We start from the raw sequence: 8,087 nt of genomic DNA, 5'->3' as shown, positions 1-8,087 counted from the left end.
TGTACAGGAGGTAACTCAATGGAGCAGAGGACACCTTGGGTGGTGCAGTTTATAAATAGTATTATTAATAATCTCAGCATGAGGTTAACTCTCTCAGGATTCATACTAAAAACTTGCTGCCAGCACCATCGCCGTCATTGCCAGCAGTCAGCTGTTTGATCACACCTTGTAGAGTAGGGGTCAGCAAACCTCTTCTGTAAAGAGCCAGAGAGTAAATATTTTAGGTTCTTCAGGCCATACATTCTGGCTGATAACTATACAATATTGCTATTGTAGCACAAAAGCAGCCATGGGCAATCACTATGTGAGTTAGCATGACTGTGTACCAATAAATATTTACAAAAAGGGTATTGGTCCATATTTGACCTATGAACCCTAGTTTGCTGACCCCTTCTCTAGAGGTACTGCCCTGTAGGTGTTGTATAAAGAGAAAAATGAAGAAGAATACTTAGTCTGTGCATTCAGTCACAAAATCTAACAGGAGGCACAGGACTGAGAAAGGCTTGTATTAGAGCCAGTGGGGGAGAAGTTCCATATGTGTATGTGTCTTACCTTAGTTATGGATGCCTACCCTTTACAGATGAACACGCTTAATTTGAATGGTCAGGCCAGTTATGCTCAAATCAGAAAAACTGAGAACTTCAAGAGCACAGAAAGAACTCTTAGCTCTGACATGAACTAACAATATAAAGACACATCCATCTTGCTGTTACTAATTAATATCTTTAATACCATCAAGGCGAAATTCTTACAGCCTAGACACCTCACTTGTACTGAAAGCATGCTTTTGAAACACATTCTACTAGTTATAAAAAAAAAAATGCATATTTTCCAAAGAGTTTTCTGGATTACTATCTGATGTGATACTATAAATATCCCTATGTGTAGGAACGGCAGGTGTTTTTCCAGCTGGCAAATAATACAACACATTATCATAGGTAATATACCTAAATTTCCATGACGTGGTTGGAACTTGAAAGCAGACTTTCTGATATCCAATTCAGTCATCTTTTTTAGTGGTTTAATGAACATCTTTTTAAATGTAATGACATCACAGGTGCTCTTTTTAGAGGCCACACATGCAATTATATGAATTCAGACAGGATAAATATGGTTGTTAACAGTAATGCACTTCTCTGAGAATAGGTCATGGGCTGGAATCTACTTGTACCAGCTCAGGGAGCCAATAGCTAAATTTTCAGCAATTGTTGAGCTTGTTAATAAACATAGTTATTATATATATTAAAAAAAAAAACTATTTAAAATTACAATGAAATTATGTTAAAAATAAAGGAAGTAAATACCCAAAAAGAATCATTTTCCAATTACCCCTGTACATTTTTCTATCATATATGCTTTCATGACTATTGTATCTGTGTGGTGTAAATACTATATAATGGCGTGTTACTACACGTTGCTTCTCAACATTGCGTTCAGTGACATCTCATTGATAGCCTGAAATTGTCTACAGTGGGGGCATTTGCACCATTAATATTGGCAAAGTCTGCAAGCCAGGACTGCCCTTACTTTCTGAGCTGGTTGGTAAACATTTACCAGCACACCACTTGATATCTTTCACATAAAGTACCTAACACTGTAAAGACTGCAACATGGAAGTACAATGTAGAAATACACGAATTATACTTCCATTTATATTTTAATGTAAAGAGTGTTGTTTTTTTAGAAAATTTTGCTCTTACTATTTGCCACACAATTGATCAACATTGTTTATGGATTTTACAAATATGCTTGAATATTGAAATTTTATTATTTATAAGATGACATAAAAATAAATCAACAATATCTCTGGTGGTAGATTTTATCCATGTATGAATACATTTTTTGTCTAATATAAATTCATTTCCTTGAGGGGTTAAAAAAAGGGTGATTTAAAAAAATGTTTTTGGCGGCTCAGTTCCCCCGCCTCCGCCGTCGCTCGTGGTCGTCTCGCCATGGCCCTTTCGCGGGGGCTGCCCCGGGAGCTGGCTGAGGCCGTGGCCGGGGGCCGGGTGCTGGTGGTGGGGGCGGGCGTCCTCGGCAGCAAGCTCCTCAAGAACCTCGTGCTTACCGACTTCTCCCACATCGACCTGATTGATCTGGATACCATTGATGTCAGCAACCTCAACAGGCAGTTCTGTTTCAAAAGAAACATGTTGGAAGATCAAAGGCACAGGTTGCCAAGGAAAGTGTGCTGCAGTTTTACCCAAAAGCCAATATCATAGCCTATCATGACAGCATCATGAGCCCCAACTACAATGTGGAATTCTTCCGACAGTTCATATTGGTTATGAATGCTTTAGACAACAGAGCTGCCCGCAACCATGTAAATAGGATGTGTCTGGCAGCTGATGTACCTCTTATTGAGAGTGGAACTGCCGGTTATCTTGGACAAGTAACTGTTACCAAAAAGGGTGTAACTGAGTGTTATGAATGTCATCCTAAACCAACCCAGAGAACTTTCCCTGGCTATACAGTTCGTAACACACCTTCAGAACCTATTCATTGCATAGTTTGGGCAAAGTATTTGTTCAACCAGTTGTTTGGGGAAGAAGATGCTGATCAAGAAGTGTCTCCAGACAGAACTGACCCAGAAGCTGCCTGGGAACCAATGGAAGCTGAAGCAAGAGCATGTAATGAAGATGGTGACATTAAACGTGTTTCCACTATGGAGCGGGCTAAGTCGACTGGGTATGACCCAGTCAAACTTTTTACCAAGCTTTTTAAAGATGATATCAGGTATCTGTTGACCATGGACAAACTGTGGCGGAAAAGGAAGCTTCCAGTTCCATCGGACTGGACTGAAGTACAGAGTCAAGGTGAAGAAACCAATGTGTCAGATCAACAAAATGAACCTCAGTTAGGTCTGAAAGACCAGTAGGTTCTAGATGTAAAGAGCTATGCAAGCCTTTTTTTCAAAAAGCATTGAGACTTTGAGAGTTCACTTAACAGAAAAAGGGGACGGAGCTGCGCTCATATCAGACAAGGATGACCCGTCTCCCATGGATTTTGTCACTTCTGCCGCAAACCTCAGGATGCATATTTTCAGTATGAATATGAAGAGCAAATCTGATATAAAAATCAATGGCAGGGAACATTATTCCTGCAGTCGTGGCCACAAATGCAGTGATTGCCGGGCTGATAGTACTAGAAGGGCTGAAGATCCTCTCAGGGAAAATAGATCAATGTAGGGCGATTTTTTTGAATAAACAACCAAACCCAAGGAAGAAGCTCCTTGTGCCTTGTGCACTGGATCCTCCCAACCCCAATTGTTAAGTATGTGCCAGCAAGCCAGAGGTGACTGTATGGCTGAGTGTCCATAAAGTGACTGTGCTCACGTTACAAGATAAGATAGTAAAAGAAAAATTTGCTATGGTACCACCAGAGGTGCAAATTGAAGACTGGAAACGAACAATCCTAATCTCTTCAGAAGAGGGAGAGACAGACACTAATAATCACAAGTTGTCAGAATTTGGAATTAGAAATGGCAGTCGGTTTCAAGCAGATGACTCCCTCCAGGACTACACTTACATTGATTAACATCCTTCGTAGTGAAGACCTAGGAAAGGATGTTGAATTTGAAGTTGTTGGTGATGCCCCAGAGAAAGTGGGACCCAAACAACCTGAAGATGCTGCCAAAAGCATAACCAATGGCAGTGATGATGGCGCTCAGCCCTCTACGTCCACAGCACAAGAGCGAGATGATGTGCTCATAATTGATTCAGATGAAGAAGGCCTTTCAGGCAAAGCTGCCATCAGTGAAGAAGAGAGAAGTCACAAGAGGAAGCTGGATGAGAAGGAGAATGTCAGCATGAAGAAGCCACATACAGGACCAACAGACGAGCTCGATGATGTGATAGCATTAGATCGAAGAGAAAACTCTGCCTCTGAACAGAACCTTATTTCATTAAGTCATCCGGGCAGAACCAGATTGTTATGTCCTTTGTTCCAAAGGGAAAAAAATTCACGCCAATGACTTGAAAATGATTCTGCTCTCTTTGAAAGCATTCTTTTTGCTAGAACTGTTAGGAACATGACGGTGTACTGCATTGAAAGTAGGAATATAGTTTTAAAACCCTTTGAACAAAGTGTGTGCATAAACACTCAGAGGAAACACAGTGCATGTTGCCTTTTTAATGTAAATACCCTCAGGTGTCATTTAATAGTTTTAAAATATTGTGGTTTAATAAAGTTGATACCTGGTTATAAATATTATGCCTTTATTTTTAGTTAGAAGAAGACTTATTTTTAGCCTGGATCTAACCATTTTCATTCTCTGACTGAAACAGATTCCAAGAAGTATCAAGTGCTATGCATTGAAATGTTTTTAAATGTTAACTGACACTGTGTATATTACTGTAAAACAATGTTAACTTACTCAAGTTGTCTGTTTGTACTGCCTGGTATGTCGGTGTAAGAAGCCCAATTTTTGTGTATTGTTGCAGTTTCAGGTTATTTATATTTGATCTTTTGTAAAACTCAAATACAACTATACTGTATTTGGACCAAATAAATATCATCTGCTCACTTGTTACACATGCCTGCACAGTTCACATTTCTGCCGCCTTATTGGGCTGTACATTGTGTGTACTACAGGCATGCTGAATTCTTCCCGTTTAAAATAAAATCAACTTTTAATGGGGGTGAAGGTTTAAAGAAATCTCCGCTGTTTGCCATAGATGAGTACTTTCTAAAATAAAGCTTTTTATGGCAGTGTTGCTTTTTTTATTTGGATTGTTAAGAGTTGGTCTTTTGTTCAGAACATGTTAGTGATCTTAGTCCAGCAGCACTAACTTTTAGAGCCTTGAACTTGAGGTGTCCGGAGTAGGGCAGCTTTCCTCCATTCTGTAGTCCTTCCCTGGGTTGCTGCAGTTCACTAGAGTCCCTGGCCGGTCAGCAGCACTCAGCTCTCTTGCCATGGACCCCAGGGTACTCTCATCACATGTGAATGTGCCCTGGGTTTTCTGAGAACAAAAACCTTTTTCCCTGTTCCTGGGTGTTTTCGGCCACAGTTCTTCACTTTGATATAAGACCTAGATTTCAAATTTAGTAATTCTTTGTGTTGCTCCATCTTAGGTAATTCTTACTCTGCCACCCAGCTTATTAACTCTTGCTCCTTGTTTTATACTGTTTGAATGTTCAGCATGTAATGAAAGCCTTCTGACATATCGCTTTGAACAAGACTCTAACCTCATGCTGCTTGAAATCTCCAGGATGGAGCCAGCCTTCTGATAAAGCAGCTGTTAGCAAGCTGATTGCCACCCGCAGCTGAGCCCGTGAGGCTTGCTCTGCCTTGAGATTTTTAGATGGCGTGGAATTTTCCTCTAGAAAAAAAAATTCCGAGATACAGAACTATGTAAGGAAATGCTCAGAAATGAGCTCAGGTTGACCAGTTGGTGACTGATGATCATCGGAAGCCTTGAATTCTGAAAAGCTGTCCAGAATTTTGAAATCCTTTCTACTCTTTACACCTCATCCTGCCTCGTAGACGTAATCTTCCACAATGTTTCCAGCGTTTCGTGTTTGTTCTTTTGATTTTTTTTCATTTCAAGGCACATGGCATTAGACGCCAGTTAGATCTTTGGATGTGCTGCTTTTTTGGCAGACCTATAGTTTTTATCTTTGCCACAACTCTGTTACTACCTTTTCTAGCACTTTCTGTCCATTTTCCTCCTGCTCTTAAAAGTTAAGGGTTTTCCAGCAAGGCAGACCTGACTACTAGGTGCACAGGACTTGATCAACTAGACAGTAAGCTAAGCAGACCCCAGGCTGCCTTCACAGCTCTGGAGAATGGAGATCCTTCAGGTCTGGGGTAGTATTTGTGGCATTCCTATGCAAACTGCATCTCTTCAGTGGGGAGCTGGGACCAAGGATCTTTAAGGCTGTTTCCCCAACAGCTTCCATTGCCATCCTGAAGTACAGAGTTGACAAACCATCTTGCAGTCTCACTGAGACCCAAGTTTAGCTGGAAATCTCAGTGTCCCAAAGATGAAACTACATTTGTGGCATGTACCATGAGGAGATTCAGCATTCCTAAAATAGAGCCTGAACCCTTAATGAGATAACTTAGCAGGCAAAGATCATTAATGGATCTCAAAACCTTCAGGTAAAAGGGAAAACAAGGACCTTCACAATGGACAGATATGTCACCACCAAAATTGAGTTATCAAATCTTACCACTAATGGAACAACCTGATATGTGCTTCCCGATGAGATTATGAAGACCGCAACAGCACTCTGTCAAAAAACATGGTTAACCCAAATCTAATCAAACCTCTAGATTCCAACTGATAGAAAATGGAGGGACAAGTTAAACAACATTAAGAGGAAAATAATCAGATAAGTACAGAATGTGACACGGTCCATAACTCAGATGCCTGGTATCGGTAAGTCATTGAAAGGTGGAGGCAGTTTAGATTAAAAGAAAGAGACACAACCTAATGTATTGAATCCTTTTCGTCTTGGTTCAACAAAATAAATGATTAACATTTCTTGTAACCATTGGGGAAGTTTGAAAACGGAATGGATGTTAGATGATATGGAATTGTTTTTTCTTAGGCGTGTAGTTATGTAGACCAAAGTTCTTATTCTTCTGACATTAGAGATGAAGTTTCATGATAGCTATGACTTTTAAAAGGCTCAGCAAGGTAAGTAATGGAGAAAAAAAAAGCAAAATGCTGACATTTATGGAATCTAGGTGGAGTGTAGATACATTATCCATTGTACTATCCAACTTTTCTCTGAAAACTTTCATGTTTTGTGCCTATGTGACTTTTCAAAGTTTTGTACCTGAGCATATATTATGGTTGAAATCAGAAGGACAATAAAGACTATTAAAAATATAACTGGGAAAAATGTTTTTATAATTTATATTACATAAACTGGTTGGCATCTAGTCTCAAACTAAGGAATGAATTACCCTTATATATAATTATTTTATATTTTTGAAGTTAATTTTTCTCTTAGTCTACCTAAATGATGTGAGCAGACCATTTACAGAAAGGGAAATATAAATGCTTAATAAATACATTTTAAAGGTACTTAAAGCCAATAATTATAAATGCCTATTAGATTTGCAGGTTTTTGGGAGGAGTCATATTTGACTGCTTTTTTATGTGATATTCCAAGTAGTGCACAGTTTTGAAGTGCAGTTAAACCATGTCTGTCAAATTTTTAAATACTCTTATACTTTAAGCAATTCCACTTAGAAAAGTAAAATTTAAAGAAATACACGTATCCAGAAAATAATATAGTCATAGAAAACTTGTCAGTTAGCAACAGCATAACACTGAGAAATATTTACTATTCGAAATACTTATATAAATTCGGATATAAGGAATACTATGTAGCAGTTAAAATGATTCCTATAGATTTTACATATTAACTAATATGGAGAAATATCCAAAACATATTGATGAGTTAAAAAAAATCACAAACCCAAACATAGAGTGTTTCCATATATTTAAGACTAAAACAAAATGTGGGAATGTGTGTGTGTGTCTGCACACATGTGCATAACGAGGTCCACACCCAGCAGCCGGTATAGACTGTCAAGCAACAAAGTGTCAAACAGGAAATAACAGTGTAAATCAGAACTTACTGCGGACAGGCAAGAAGAGGTAACTTTTGGGCTGAGCAGGAGATGCTGAGATGTCACTTTTCCTCCACTTCAGTGTGTTCATTTCAGAAATTCACTTCATTGCCCAGATGACAGTTACTTTATCCATTAGATAAAAGGAGAGAAGAAGTTACCTTTCCAAATCCATGGAAGTATGTATTCTGAGAAGAGCTTATCCAGAGTTTCCAGGTGGATCTGTTTTAGCTTTATATAAGCCTCTTGGCTCTACTTAAAGTGCTAAAGCCCCACCTTACAATAGGAAGCAAATGCTGTCTCAATAATACACCACAGTTTCTCAGTATCTATGGGTAGAGCATCCTGAACTTTCTTCATCAAATTACATTGTGTCTTTACGATAGATCTTCCATTTTCCGAACCCTGAATAGGCAATTTCTCAACTTCCAGTAGACTATCCAATAGGGGAAAGAATGCTTAAGACATTTTATCGCCTAGATTGAAAAAAAAAAAATTT

General features: G+C 38.9%; 1 pseudogene; it reads left to right on the top strand.

Moving 5' to 3' along the window:
• Positions 1-1,952: 1,952 nt before the first annotated feature.
• LOC126069926 (SUMO-activating enzyme subunit 2-like) lies at positions 1,953-3,973 on the top strand (annotated as a pseudogene).
• The last annotated feature ends 4,114 nt before the right edge of the window (positions 3,974-8,087 follow it).

This window comes from Elephas maximus, chromosome 1, assembly GCF_024166365.1.
Source record: "Elephas maximus indicus isolate mEleMax1 chromosome 1, mEleMax1 primary haplotype, whole genome shotgun sequence".
NCBI lineage: Eukaryota > Metazoa > Chordata > Mammalia > Proboscidea > Elephantidae > Elephas > Elephas maximus.
This window is presented reverse-complemented; position numbering and strand designations above follow the sequence as displayed.